General features: G+C 42.6%; 1 pseudogene; it reads left to right on the forward strand.

Annotated features, from left to right (window-relative positions):
* The first annotated feature begins 14,514 nt into the window (after positions 1-14,514).
* LOC140907979 (U5 spliceosomal RNA) lies at positions 14,515-14,636 on the forward strand (annotated as a pseudogene).
* Positions 14,637-16,210: the final 1,574 nt, after the last annotated feature.

Raw genomic sequence — 16,210 nt, forward strand, 5'->3', positions numbered from 1 at the left:
TCTTCCTCCAGGACACCCTGACATGTGCTTCAGTGCAGGAGTGCTCAATCTAGGGTTGCCAACCCTCCAGGATTGGTCTGGAGTCTCCCGAAATCAGCACCAATCTCCCAGTGACTATTGAAAGCAACCCAGGAGATTTTAATAGGATATTTTAAGGAAATGACATTATGTCATGTTGCGGGGGTGAGAGGAGGAATCTCCTGGAATAGCTTCAATCAGAGTTGGCAACCCTAGCTCAATCCAGTCCTGTATGTGGCACTTAGTAGGTTAATAAGCACCTGCAAACAGGGGTGCTGGAACGATTTGTATAGTGGGGTGCTGAGAGCCATTTAACCAAACTGTAAAGCCTGTGTATGATGGAAACCACTTCAAGCCAGGGGGTGCTGCAGCACCCCTAGTTCCTGCACTTATGCCTGTGCTTTCCCTCTGTCCTCCATTGCCAGAAAAGATAGAGGACTTTACTAGAGTAGGAGTTTTGCTACCTGAAACTTTGCCCTGGAAGCAGCATTAGACATGTCTGGCAAAGCACAACATCTTGTTCAACTGGCAGTAAAAATATTCAAGTGAATCACTACAAATTGCTGTAACAGTGGCACTCGGCCCCGGCTAGATTACAAACCATCTGTAATTAAAGACTGCACTTTAATCAAATGGAAAAAAGTCTGTACCACTGGAAAGTGTAAATTCATAACACAACCCTCCTCCCCTGAAACCCACAAACCTCCTCCCACCCCAGGAAATCTAAAAGTTAAGGTGATTGCTCGGCTCCAGTACAGGAGCATTAGCTTAGTTGTGTAGCATGTCCTGAACATTTTGTGGCACAGGCTTCCTGTACCATGTGCTGGGTAATGAGAGAACTCTATTCTTTTTTCTTTGTTTTCTAACCTGTTTATTAAGGCAAAGTTACAATAAAATATTAACACTGTACATTGTATATTAAAGAACCTAGCTAAAGCTTCTGGCTAGCTGGCTGGGGAGCCCTCCTCCTCTGAGTCTGCTAAAAAGGCTGACCAAATTTCCAAATTCCTATGCTTGCTTTGTCCCTTCACCTGTATACATACTTGGCGTGAAAGCTATTCCATTACAAGGAACTCCATATTTTACTATATCAGAATTCCATAGGAGGAAGAGCCACATTTCCGCAAAAACATGCAAACAAGGTCTAGCCCAGTGGTGGGCAACCTGCAGCCCATGGGCTGCATGCGGTCTGGCAGGGTAATCCGCTGGCGGGCCGCCAGACAGTGTGTTTACATTGCACGGCTGCCCGCAGCTCCCAGTGACCAGGGTTCGCTGTCCCCGGCCAAACGGAGCTGCGGGAAACAGCATGGGCTGCAGGGAAGTGCTGGTTGACTCATCACTTCCCGCAGCTCCCATTGGTCGGGAATGGCGAACCATGGCCACTGGGCACTGTGGGTGGCCGTGCAAATATAAACGCACTGTCTGGCAGCCCGCCAGTGGATTACCCTGATGGGCCGCATGCGGCCCGTGGGCCACAGATTGCCCACCACTGGCCTAGCTGCTAATAATGAAAAAGAACCTAACTTATCATTCTGGTTAAGATGTAGATCCTTCACTGGAACATTAAGTAAGCAGGTCAGGGGATCTGTAGGAAACAAGCGCGTTGTCATAAAATTAATCTCTTTAATAATTTCCTCTCCAAACCACCTAATTCCTGCACCACATGTACAAGTATGTTCCCCTTTCCCTGCAACCAGACATGCCAGATCTGAAAAAAACCCACAGAAATTTGGCTTGTTTTTGGCTTAATTGGCTTGTGAGTGCCTGTTGGCTAGTTTGTGGTCTGTAGCTTGTTGCTTCTTCTTCTTTTTTTGATTGGCTCCCAGCAAGCAGGGGCAAGGAGGGGAAAGAAAGTCAGGGGTGCACAATGGGCCCACCACAGTCCCAGATTGCACGTTGGGGGGGGGGGGATCTAGTCACATAGAGTGTTGGGGTTCTTAGGGATTGGCTTGTTTTGGCCTTGTTTTGAAATGGGATTAACTAGATTTTTGGTTTATTGTGAAAGTCGGGGTGCTTATTTACTGTGTGAAAGTTGGCAACTGTGCCTGCAACCCCTCTAGCAGAGTGCTTCCCTAGTTGCAAAAATATGATGGATCTCAACTGAAGTCAACTGGCACCTATACAGTAATTTATAAACATTTTCTTCTTATTAAACTAAACTGGCTCTTTAATAAAGTGACTACTTACAGAGCTACACCAGCTGCAGTTTAGCATCCCAGTCCATGTGCACAAATTGGCTTTCAGGTACCTCCTCCAAAATCTTCCCTCATGCAACCCAGGCTCCTCCCTGCAAGTTCCATGCAGGCTGCTACAGAACACATGAAAAGTGATATATTAAGCTACAGTTTTAATCAACACACACACACACACACAACTATAAAAACAGAACGTATGTACAAGGAGATGAAATTTGGTGTTGGGATCTTAATTTTTGTGTGCTTTTTTATTCTTTTTTTTTTGCATTCCTTCATTTTAAAAAGAAATATTTTTGCTTTAGTTGCAAAACTGTACTGTAACATTACAGTAAAACAGCAATTTTCTAGGTTGTTTTGCTTTTTTACAGAAAATATTATGGAAAAGAGAATATCCAAAATGAATGAATCTGTGGAGCTATGAGATCTTAAACTCACAGCCAAGCAGCTATTCTTCATGTAGAGCTAAGGTGCTCTGCTAACTTCAGCAGTGGACCACACAGGCTGTTCCATCAGAACTCAGACAGTCCTTTAGCCAATGAGCTGCATGCGTATGTTCTGATCTACTAAAGCTCTTGAGGAAGTGAGCACCATTGTCTCCTCCCTGACTGAAATGCATGTAACTGTTTGCAGACTTGGAACATTATCTAGCTTTATATACCTGGCCACTGCATCTCTCTTTACATGCACAGCTATCTGACAAATTGTAGTTTTACTGTGATTGCTCGGTCCCATGTTTTCAAATACTCATAATTTTATCATAAGGTCTCTGTAACTGGACTCCTTGAATATTGCCTCAACTGCACAAGTCTCTCTCCCTTGCGAGTTAGGAGTTTTCCTATTACAAGTTCCAGATAGCGCTTCAAGTTATGGAATGATCTTGTACAATTATAATTGCAGCAGCTAGGTGTACTATGCTGTGTACGGAAAGAAGGAACAGCTACTTTCTAGATAATAAGAATTTAGGGCACTTTAGCTAAGAAGCAGTTAGTAGTTAGACAGCAAGAGTGAAGAATTCCCTGTGTGGATTACCATATGCCAACAATCGATTGTCTTGCCATGCCAAAAATAATTCCTTTTTCTTTTTACTGGCCTTTAAAAAGGTAAGTGTATGAAGACCATGTTGTTATTCTTAGCACCTCATTGTACCCCAGCTATCAGTGAGTTTTAAGAAATGGAAAGAGAAGCATTTGGGACAACTAACTGGAAACCTGGTTGTTCCCCTAACTTCTCCCCCTGTGGATAGACAAAAGTGCAGAAATTATTTTCTGATTTTTTCCCTTTAGCTTCCCATTAGCACAGCGTTGCTTCGTAACCTTCTGTCCTAGGTGTACAAAACAAAGGGCCATTATGTACTTTGCGTGCTTGTTGTTTGAAATAATGGTTCAGTCAAAAAAAGATCTAGCAAAACATAAATGGAAAAAAAGTGACCCCCCCGCCTTTTTATTCTTTTCTTACTCTAAAATGTTTGGCGCCGTTTATTTGTCTTAGTTCTTTAGTCAGGAACAAAAGATGCTGCTGAATAGCCGAGTGTGATTCTAATATCAATGCTACTTCACAGACCTATACCTCTCAGCGAGTCTAATAATAGTGTAACCAAAATTCTACCTCCATAGTACAAACATCACTTCTAATATATTTGACAGAGGCAGATATGAGAGCAAACAATCATTGCTCATCAGAGCCGGTCAAATAATCTACAACAATTTTTTTCCCTTTTAGAAACACAATTTCAGCTAATATGTTCAGTGCTATTACCCATGGTGCACACACATTAGTAACCAAAGTACTAAAATTCATCAGAAGTGGAAGTCATCTGTAAAGTTTCAATCATTCAATTGGGAAACATAAAAAACATACAGCATGTGATGTAGGTGGCCAGTCACAAAGCTCCAAGAGCAAAAGTTTCAATTGTTGGCTAATGAACATCGTAACAGTTCATGAGCAGTCGACAGGCTCCGACATGTTTGATGCTCTTTACCAGATAAACAAATCCATTAAATAGTGCTCTGTTGATAATTATTCATATTTCACTTCTTGGCTGTCAGCAGCACAAGAACAAATGCTCTGTTTCTCTGTATGCTGGATCGTCAGTGTGAAATACTGCACAGCTGTTTTGCAATTTATCTAAAAGATGAACTGCAGCCCTTTAATGGTCTTGAACTTTTAGTTTGGGAAAATAAACGAAATAAAATAAATCCTTAATAGTAGGGCAAAGGGGAGGACCCAGGAGCAGGATGTTCCTGGCAGTGGAATGACAAAGCGTGCTGCTGGAAAATGCCCTATTCTTGATTAGACGTTACTTATTTCCTGTCAACGCTCTTTGAATTATATAAAGGAGTGTAATTGGCCTCAGCATAAGTATTTTTCATAACAAAGGATGCCAAGGGGTCGTATATGCATGGACATCCTTGTGATGCAAGGAGAGTAATGTGTTCACCATAGAGAGGCCAGTATAAATTGAATAAACCACAGACTAAGGTAGCACTGAAGCCAGACTTTATCAAGCCATATTCTCCTTTTTTTTCTGCAGGGGAATCAAACATTTTATGGCTGGTGTCTTGGTTTCCACATGAAGATCATGTTATCCAGCCATGCGGGGGGGACATTTACTCAGCTCTTAGAGTTTGATGAGTCTGGAGTCCCTCTGCTAAACATGACTATAGTTTGGACCAATGCATAGTTCAGCACTGGAAAGCCATGACCTGTGGCAAACAGGTTAGTGTCATCAGTGAGAAATGTCAGTAGGACTTCCACATAGGCCAAAATAACCATTAGCTAATGTTAACGATCTGCACAATATTCTTCTATCCCAGCGTTTCTCAACAGTGGGTCATGACCTTATTTTAATAGGGTTGCCAGGGCTTGCTGGGGGCCAAAGCCAAAGACCACACCACCCACGGGCTTCAGCCCAGGGTGGCGGGACTCAGGTTGCAGTCCCCCGGCCTGGGGCTGAAGCCCTTGGACTTCGGCTTTTACACACACACCCCCGGCCCGGGGCAGTGGGGCTTGGGATCCCTGGCCCGGGGTGGTGGGATTCAGGTAGGCTCAGGCTTTTGCGCTCCCACCCCCAGGGGTCATGTAGTAATTTTTGTTGTCAGAAGGGGGTCGCGGTACAATGAAGTTTGAGAATCCCTGTTCTATCCATTGCTTCCTATATTAGGTACCTGATTCCGCTACCATTAACTTCAACATCAGCACTTACACTGCTTTCAGTGGGAGCAGGATCTGGTCTAGAGAATTTAGAATCATAGACCCATAATGTTAGAAGGGACCTCAAGGGTCATCTAATCTAACCCTCTGCCAAGATGCAGTACTTGTTGTGTCTAAACCATCCAAGAGAGCTGCCTTTCCAGCCTCCTTTTCAAAACCTCCAGTGGACGAGCTTCCACAGCCTCCCTAGACAGTCTGTTCCATTGTCCTACTGTTCTTACAGTTAGGAAGTTTTTCCAGAGATTTAATCTAAAACTGCTGTGCTGGAGTTTGAACCCATTGCCTCTTGTTCTGCCTGCTGTGGCAAGAGAGAACAACTTTTTCTCCATCTTTTTATAGCCTCCTTTCAAGTATTTGAAGACTGCGATCATGTCCCCCCTTAATCTCCTCTTTTCCAAACTAAATATACTCAGTTCCTTCAGCCTTTGCTCAGATGGCTTACATTCCATCCCTTTGATCATCTTTGTTGCTCATCTCTGGATCCTTTCCAGTTTCTCTATGTCCTTTCTATATGTTGGTGATCAAAACTGGCCACAGTACTCCAGCTGAGGCCTAACCAGTGCTGAGTAGATGAGCACAGTATCGCCTCACATGAGTTGCAAGCTATGCCTCTGTTAATGAAACCTAAAATTGCATTTCATTTTTTTGCAACAGCATCACATTGCTGACTCATGTTGAGATTGTGATCCACTACAACTACCAGATCCTTCTCAGCAGTGCCGCTGCCAAGCTGGTTATCCCCCATTCTGTATTTGTGCATTTGTGCACTTGATTTTTCTTCCCTAAGTGTAGCACCTTACATTTGTCAAATTTCATTTTGTTGTCTATCACCCAGTTCTCCAATTTATCAAGATCCCTCTGAATTCTAGCTCTCTCCTTGAATTCTATCAGATGATCACTTCCTCCCAAGTTCCTGAAACAAGTTCATGTTTGCAACTAATTCGTCCCTTTTGGTTAAAACCAGATCCAAAATGGATGACCCCTAGTTGTTTCCTGAATTTACTGAATCAGAAAGTTGTCCACTACACATGCTAAGAACTTGCAGGACATATTATGTTTTGCTGTAATAGTCTTCCAACAGATATCAGGGAAGTTAAAAAACTCCATTAATACTAACTCATGTGTGTTAGCTAATCTCGTAACCTGCTTGTAGAACTCATCTACTTCCTCTTCCTGAGTTGGTGGTCTATAATACCCCACCATACCATCACTATTCTTTTCCCTTTTTATCCTCACCCAGAGACTCTCAGTAGGTCAGTTGCTCACTTCCGCTTCCTAGCCATCACCTTCAGCCCCCAACTAAACCTCTCCAGCACATCATCAAGGATCTACAACCTATCCTGAAGGATGACCCATCACTCACAGATCTTGGGAGACAGGCCAGTCCTTGCTTACAGACAGTCCCCCAACCTGAAGCAAATACTCACCAGCAACCACACACCACGCAACAAAAACACTAACCCAGGAACCTATCCTTGCAACAAAGCCCATTGCCAACTGTGTCCACATATCTATTCAGGGGACACCATCATAGGGCCTAATCACATCAGCCACACTATCAGAGGCTCATTCACCTGCACATCGACAAATGTGATATATGCCATCATGTGCCAGCAATGCCCCTCCCCTCTGCCATGTACATTGGCCAAACCAGACAGTCTCTACGTAAAAGAATAAATGGACACAAATCAGATGTCAAGAATTATAACATTCAAAAACCAGTTGGAGAACACTTCAATCTCTCTGGTCACTCGATTACAGAGTGATCTAAAAGTCGCAATTCTTCAACAAAAAGCTTCAAAAACAGACTCCAGTGAGAGACTGCTGAATTGGAATTAATTTGCAAACTGAACACCATTACATTAGGCTTGAATAAAGACTGGGAGTGGATGTGTCATTACACAAAGTAAAACTATTTCCAGTGTTTATCCCCTCCACCCCCACACTGTTTCTCACACGTTCTTGTCAAGTGCTGGAAATGGCCCACCTTGATTATCACTACAAAAGGTTTTTTCTCTCTCCTGCTGGTAATAGCTCACCTTACCTAATCACTCTCGTTACAGTGTGTATGGTAACACCCATTGTTTCATGTTCTCTGTGTATATAAAATCTCCCCACTGTATTTTCCACTGCATGCATCCGATGAAGTGAGCTGTTTATGCTCAAATAAATTTGTAAAAGTAAAGCTTATGCTCAAATAAATTTGTTAGTCTCCAAGGTGCCACAAGTCCGCCTTTTCTTTTCACTTCCTCTTGGACCTCAGAGCAAGTATATACATTCTTGATGTACAGCACAAAGGCTCCTCCTTTTTTCCCATATCTATCCTTCTGGAACAAGCTACATCCCTCAGTGCTGGTACTTCAGTCTTGGAAGTTGTCCCACCAAGTCTCTCTAATACCAGTTAAGTCATAATTTTCTTTATATACTATGACTTCCAGTTCTTCCTGCCTGTGTCCCATACTACTTGCATTTGAATAGAGGCATTGAATAGATTTTGCAGACGGACCTGTTGCTTTTCTTCTTGCTTTTTTAATCAAAGTATTCTATTTACTCTAAGATGCTGCAGGTCTCTTTAAAAGCAAGGATCAGTAAGATGTCTCAGTCTGGAATTTATCTAGACGTAGTGTAGTACTTCTATATTCCTGCTAGAAACCTGGTATCCCACAACTGGAATATCAGCAAAAGTTATTTGCAAGTCAAGTTTGTTCTTTGATCCTTGTTCTCACATTATGGGACAGAGCATAGTCAATTAAATGAATAGCTGGTAAATTTAGAACAAATGAAAAGGAAATACCTCTTTTCACAGAGTATAGTCAAGCCTATCCAATTCATTGTCTCAGTGGGTCATTGAGTCAAATACTATGGCTGGATTTTTAAAAAGCCTGGTTAGTTCAATATCCATTAATGTTTGTGATTATGCATGCTAAGAAAAGGGTAATCAAATATCATTGGATGTCCTAAAAACTTCAAGAAAGACACATTTTCCTCTTTGTACTCCATTATGCAATAGGCAAGGTTCATTAAGTAGATGTGTTTATGTGCTTTGCAGGCGCCAGGGAAAATGGTCAGAGGACAGCTGGACACACAGCTCTCATTGGACTTTCCACAGGAGTTGGGCACCTTGCCACCATTGTGGCTTCAAAAATCTCCCCCAGCATGTATTGACCATTGTTGGCCACATGATACTGGACTTCCAGCATGGGAAATCCTGTGTTCCAAGGGAGAAGTAACTGGGAGTTAGAGCGAGGCAAGGAGTTTTGGAAGAGAAGAAGAGAAGTGTAGGGGATACAGTGATGGGATCACTGGATCAGGCTAGGGTCTTTAGCCAACAGACTTTAGCAAGGAAAGAATAAGAGGAACCGGAATACAAATGTGCAGCTCGGGGTCAGGGTACTTTATCTAACCCCAACATTTTGGTTATGTTCAGGATGGCTGGGTTTGGGTTTGCTGTTTTCCCTACAAAACTGGTTCCACTCATGCTTATATAAGGTGGTATAAGTTTTACTGAGGGGCTCATCAAACTACTGCATAACTGATTTCCCTTTTGTGGTGCATGTAACTACTAAATTGTGATGCCTTGTCTTTTCTGTGCATTGTACCTTTAAGGGTACGTGTACCACAGTGGTTCTCAACCAGGGGTACGTGTACCCTCAGGGTATGCAGAGGTCTTCCTGGGAGTACGTCAACTCATCTAAATATTTGTCTAGTTTTACAACAGATTACATTAAAAACACTAGCAAAGTCAATACAAATTAAAATTTCATACAATGGCTTGTTTCTACTGCAATATACACTTTTGGAAGCAAGTAGCTTTTTAGTGAGGGAACCTTGGGGGTAGAGAAGACCAATCAGATTCCTGAAAGGAGTGCAGTAGTTGGGAAAGGTTAAGAGCCACTGGTCTACAGTTCAAATGGGGGTGTAATTCCCAATTCAAGGAGACACACCCAGGCTAGTGCTGATCAAGCTAGTGCACTAAACAGAGTGTAGCCACAGCTGTGCGAGTGATGTGAATGGAAAATAATGTTGTTACTAAGCAACATGCAGAACATGTAAAGTACCGGCAGCGCCTGCTGCTGCAGAGGAGATAGTGGAAATCAAAGCAAAAGTGAGGAAACAGGGCTTCCTAGAAAGGGATTAGATTAGTGTATGATTGGGGGCAAATGTTACTATGAACCAAGGTGTGAATGAAAGGAAGTGGATGATTATACAGTTATGCCTATGCAACCCGACAGGAAACAAGGGGCCTGCACAGCTGTAACTGAGAGCAGGATTTGGCACTTATAATCTCTGATTGGCAAGGATAACTTGAGAAGGACACAGCACCGTCTGACTTTCAGCTCCCAGGCTCAATGTGCAGCATTTTTAGGTCTGAAATAACCACTTTAATTTGTAAATTAGGCAAGTCTGATGTGTCATCATTGAGATCCATGGGATTCATGATGCCATTTTTAAAGATCACCTTTCAGCTTACCACCACATTTTACATGTACAGATGCTATATCGCCAAACAACAAAGGCCCTTCGCACAAACACCGGAAAAATCTTTGTTGTGACATACATTACAAGGTGCAGGAACTTCCTGGCCTAGACTTCAGTGCAGCAGCACACAACAAGCCAGAAGAGGTGGTATAATTCTGGCTTATCTCTGTCACATTTTCAATGTGTTTTGACACAGCAGTCAAACCTATGCAAGACGAACTATGTATTTATCAAGCTGCTGTTGCAAAGAAACAAAATTCCTGGGTGCATTTCCATGTACAACTTGCTGGTATTTAAAAGGCAAAAAGAAAGAAGTGATCGTACATAGGAAATTATAGTGAAACATAACAAATAGAGTATTATTTGAAAGAGGGAGGAGGTTTTTTTTTGGTCTTTCTGGCATGTTGTGTTCCACCTACGCACTTAAGCTCTTATGTAACTGTAATGCACACTGCCTGTTTTTTCCGTTATTTCATCTGTAGCCTATACAAATGTCGGAACTAGATGTCACTCAGTTTTTTAAGAATGAGCTGAGTGACTGATTCCTATAGGATGCAGACTAACTTCTTTCTCACTATAAAATCTAAGCAATTCTCTGTCACATTACTAGTTTCATTATACACTGTAACAGTGTCATAGAACTCATAGCAAATTAGAGAGAAGCGTCTCTTGCCAGCAACTGCATGGAGCTCAGTCTTACTCATGCTCTCTCCGATGCTGGAATTCTCAATATGTAATCTTTCACAGAACTTGTCTACATGAGGACACTCAGGCCTGGTCTACACAAGGAGATTAGGTTGATATAACTATGCTGCTCAGGGGTATGGAAAAGCCAATGTAGATAGTGCTAGGTCAACAGGAGAATTCTCCCATTGACTTAGCTACTGCCTCTTGAGGAGGTGAAGTACCTACACCAAACAGGAGAACCCCTTCCATTGGCGTAGATGGCAGCTTTACTGAAGCAATACAGTGGCGCAGCTGCACTGCTGAAGCATTTTAAGTGTAGACAAATCCTCAGGACAGTTAGTCTGAATTAATTTCAAAGTGGATTGGTTAAACTGTATTAAACCCTATGTAGATGAAGATTTAAGGAGTACTCTAAGGTCTGGTCTACATTGGAAATTTCGGTCAACATAACTACATCAGCCAGGGGTGTGATAAATCCACACCCCTGAGTGGCATAGTTAAGATCATTTAAGTACCCTAAATCTCAGGGAGGTGGATTAACTATGCCAATGGGAGAATCTCTCCCATCAGCGTAGATAGTGTCTACACTGAAGGTCTACTGAACTGCAGCTGCAATGGGGCATCTGTAGCGTTTTAAGTGTAGACATACATTTAGTCTGAATAAGAGCATCCACACTGGGGTTTAATGTGGTTTAACTAATCCACTTTAAATTCATACCTTTAGTTAATTTGAATTAATTTTCTTGAGTGTCTGTGTCCAGACAAACCCGTAGAATTTAATCCCAGAAGGGAGCATAATGATCATCTAGGGTAAAATATTCAAAAGCACCTAAGTGTCTTAGGCTCTTAAACCTTTGACTTTCAATGAGGTTTAGGAGCCTAAACCACTTCTGGAAATGGGACTCGGGGGCTTTTGAAAATTTTACTCCTAGCCTGATCCCCTGTATAACACAGCATATAGACTTTCACCCAGTGATTCCTGCAGTAGAACAAATCATTCTTTCCTACTACACAAACGAAAACGGTTGATCCCAATAACCTGTGGTTGCACTGGAGCACATCTTTCAGAAAGACATCCAATCTCCAAGTGAGCGGAAGGTAACACTTCTCTTGGTACATTGCTCCAATGGCTGACTACCCTCATTGTTAAAAAATTGCATCTTATTTCCAGCTTGATTTTTTTCTAACTTAAGCTTCCAGCCATTGGATCTTGTTATGCTTTGGTCTATTAAATGTTAAAGAACGCTGTAGTGCAGTGGTTTCCAAACTTGGGATACCACTTGTTCAGGAAAAGCCCCTGGTGGGCCCGGCCGGTTTGTTTACCTGCTGCATCTGCAGGTTTGGCCGATCGCGGCTCCCACTGGCCGTGGTTCACTGTGCCCAGCCAATGAGGGCTGCGGGAAGCAGCAGCCAGTACGTCCCTCGGCCCGCGCCGCTTCCCGCAGCCCCATTGGCCAGGCACAGTGAACCGCAGCCAGTGGGAGCCGCGATCGGCCAAACCTGCAGACGCTGCAGGTAAACAAACCAGCTGGGCCCGCCAGGGGCTTTCCCTGAACAAGCGGTGTCCCAAGTTTGGGAAACACTGCTGTAGTATATCAAGTATCTTTGTCGTGTGTTGGTACTTTAAAATTATTTAATTGCCTCTTAACCGTCTCTTTGACAAGCAAAATATATTGTGCTACTTATGTCTCTCATTGTAAGGCATGTTTTCCAGATCTTGAATCAGTCTTGTAGCTGTTCTGTGAACTCTCCCCAATTTTTCAACATCCTTCTCAAATTGTGGATACCAAAAGTGGACACAATATGCTGGCATTGGTCTGACCAATGCTGTATACAAGATAATATCACTTCCCCTAGTCCTATTCAATATTCCTCTGTTTATATGTTCATCAATCATGTTAGCTCTTTCCCCTCCTCATCAGTTGGCAGAGCAAATGGGACAAATGCCCGCTTTTGCCAAAAAATCAGGATGGCTGGGACAGGGCTTAAAAAGGGAACTGTCCTGGCCAAAATGGAATGTATGGTCACCCTGGATGGGGGAAGAAGCAGCTGCCACCCTGAAGACATTCTTTGAGCAAGCCTCTTCTGCAGTCAGAATATGAACGTGTAACGCAAACTCTGCAAAAAAACCCAAAGAATTTTTCTGGAAGTATTTACAGATGGGTAGACAAATGTACAGGGATAAGTTATTAAAAAGATTTTTAAAACTGGTTGAGGTGGAATCAAACACACAAAAGAACATTAATACAGAAGAGAACATCCATATAGCAGAGTATATTAGTAAAGAAGGTTGGGAGTGGGAAAGTATTTGATTTGCAGACTGACAAAGCCAGTAAAGGAAAGCAGCACGAGACATCATAATGGACGTATTACTGCAATAGGATGTGCTTCCCATGGCGTAAATGCTTCAAATTTCATGAAGTTGGGCACACTGGAAAAGATCTAGAAAAGAGCAAAAAGTTTTAAAATATGTGAAAACTACTCATGTTGTATCTGCAGTGTTTAAGGAGCAGCGGGAAGAAAAGTATAGTAAGAATAAAATGTAAACACAAACTTTCTAGCAAAACAAGATGGGGAAGTGGAGTGATGTCATTTGAAAGTTTATTAAAAATGAAGCAGCTTTTCAAGAAACAGTGATAACGGAGGATCTTAAAGTAGTTAAAAGTGTAAGGCACACTCTACTTGTGAGGATATCTTTTAGGTTCACCTGCAGGACTCTGAAGATTCTACAGCAAGTTGCTTCTGCAAATCACTATCTGAATCAGACAAAGCATTTGTCATCGGACTTTGCTCAATTTATGGCCAAGACTAAGTCAATTGTTTTTGAGAATCTAAGTGCATCTCCACTTAAGTCAGGAAGAAGTAAAAGTGAAGGACTTTATTCACAGATAGGAAGAATTTTGCTGCAAACCAATACATGCTGTTGTAAACTTCTTAGATCCAAGGTTCAAAGGTAGCAATGTTAGTGATGATAGCATTGTTACAGCATTTGACTGGATTACCAAACAAGCAACACGCTTAGGCCTAAATGTTGGAAAAGTACTTACAAAGGTTGCAGAATACAGAACTTCTTTCAGGAGCTCAAGCTGAGAATCTGCCAAGCATATTGCTGCTACAATATGGTGGTAAGGCCTTTGTACAACACAATCTCAGATTCCTCTTGCTTCTCTTCTGCTTCAGATTTCTCCATTTTCTGCAGCATATGAAAGAAACTGGTCAGTGTTTGGAAATATACACCCTGTCAACAACAGGCTAAACATATGAAAGAGTTGACAAACTTGTTTCAATTCATGCAAATCCTAGGTTTAATATATCTTCATCTTTAACATAAAGATCACAGTGAAAGAGCAGAATTTTGAACCCTATGGATATAACCTTCCTTTTTATTTACAAGTAAACAATATTGATGCTTTCTATTTTCAACCTTTAAAAATTTTGTTTCTATTTTAGAGATATGTCAACAGGCAAAAAAACCTCACAAGTACCTTAGGGCAGAGGTTCTCAAACTGGGAGGCGCACCCCACTGGAATTCTGGGGAGAGGAGGCAGCATGAGAAGATGCTCTGCCTTGAGAACTGGGCAGCCCCCATCCTCCACCAAACAAAAAGAAACAAATTTATAAACACAAAACAAAGGGAGATACCTTCCCATCTCGCTTGCTGGAGGGGAGGGTGGGTATTGTCCTGTCACTAGCCCCAGGGTGTCAGTACCTTCAACTTAACAGGGCCTTAGCTTTTGTTGTTTCCCACTGTAGCATGGAGAATAGCTTCTCATCCTTGAGAAGCCTATTACTCCCCCCGGCTAAGGAGGGGTTTTTAAAGGTCTCAGGCAGCTCTTAATTGGACTCATATGTCCCTAATTGATCTGAGGTAACCCCTTCTCAGCTTATAGGAAAAGGGCCTTTATCATTCTAGGGCTAACATACCCGTCTTCCTTCTCTTCAGATTGTATAAATCTTTCGCCTTTTACTAACCATTTCCATGGAGAGAAACCATTTATGAGTTTCTACTCAATTTTTTGAACAGCTACTCCACTCTCCTGCAGCCGTCCAGCCTGACTTCCTCACAAGTGGCAGATCCCTGCCTGCTCAAACCAGCAATGAGTAACACCCAACATTGACTTCAATGAGAGTCCATCCAGAGCCCCCACCTGCACTTCACTGCTTGTAGCACCATTTATTATTCTATAGCATGCAGCAGTGTGCTAGGTGCTTCACAGGACATGAAGAAATAAAAGACCCTGGCCCAAAAGAGTACACTCTGAATTTAACAAAATGAGTGGTGGGGTGGTGAGGAGCGGAGAAGAGACATGGCAAGGAAAGATGAGACTCACTATTAATGCAGCTACTACAGTTTATCTCTATAACTACTTCACAATGGATCAGATATATCGGGTTTTTAATACCTAGAAGGTAATGATACAAGATAATGAAAATGCTCAATTGCTTTGTTGGGAGCATCCCGGGAGAGTTGAGTTTGCAAGAGAGACTTGAGAACTTGATCCAAAGCACATTGAAGTCAATGTCAGTGTTTCTGCTGACTTCAGTGGGCTATGGATCAGGCCATAGAAGGAACAGTTGAGCATTCTAGGGGCATGATGTAATAAAAAGCATGGGGATGCATTTGGAATCATCTCGGCAATTAGCTAAGATAGTGTCGGGAACTCTGCTAGCTCTGTGTGCAGTTTCCTGGTGACCCAATGAGCTCAGCTGGGCTCAATAAACCCTCGCTAAGTGCCTGTGCTCCCTGGCTGGACAGAAGAGCTAACAGATCGCTATTTAAGCCGTGTAGCCACAACAGCACAGTTGCTGCTCAGTGTGTTCCATGCCTGCAGCTGCACCAGATCTGATTTCTGTATAGGGCCTTGTTCCAACCCTAGTCCCTACCTTCCTCAGAACTCCTGGCTCTGACCTTTCACCTCTCCCTTGACTTATGCCTCCAGTTCTGCATTCTGACTCCACTCTGACCACTAGGCCAGATGCCTGTTCTGACCCCTAGGTTGCACTGTCTGGACACTGGTGTGTGACACACAGCAAGAGAAGGGGAAAGAAAGGGTATAGGAAGCTGACAGCTACAACACAAACTGATCATGAAGTAGGGTGACCGGACAGCAAGTGTGAAAAATCGGGACAGGGTTGGGGGGCAATAGGCGCCTATATAAGACAAAGCCCCAAATATCAGGACTGTCCCTATAAAATCGGGACATCTGGTCACCCTATCATGAAGTTTATTGTCCATTTTAATCTTTGTTTAAATGTTTTGTTATATTAAGCTCTGAAGCAGACTCTAGAGCTGGAGGTAAATGTACTGTGCTATATATATATTTTTTTTTGCTAAGGAAAGCAAATTAAGTTTCTTTGTTTTTTAAATTATGATAAGCATGCCCTGCAGCACTTTGCTAGTCAATCTCTATTGGGAGGGTGGTGGAGGCTGCCTTTTTGTGGGGATAAACATGATCAGGTTTGCGAATGAGCAGAGTGAGAAAGTAGCAAGACTCTACTCTGCATATTTAATCAACGGCCTGGAGAGGATGTCGCTAGGACCACTGTAAAATAGAGTGCGGACAGTCAGCTGCATGGGTTTCTGTGTTCAACGGTGTGTGAGTTTAATGCTCACGAAGGAG

Source organism: Lepidochelys kempii, chromosome 2 (genome assembly GCF_965140265.1).
Source record: "Lepidochelys kempii isolate rLepKem1 chromosome 2, rLepKem1.hap2, whole genome shotgun sequence".
Taxonomy (NCBI): domain Eukaryota; kingdom Metazoa; phylum Chordata; order Testudines; family Cheloniidae; genus Lepidochelys; species Lepidochelys kempii.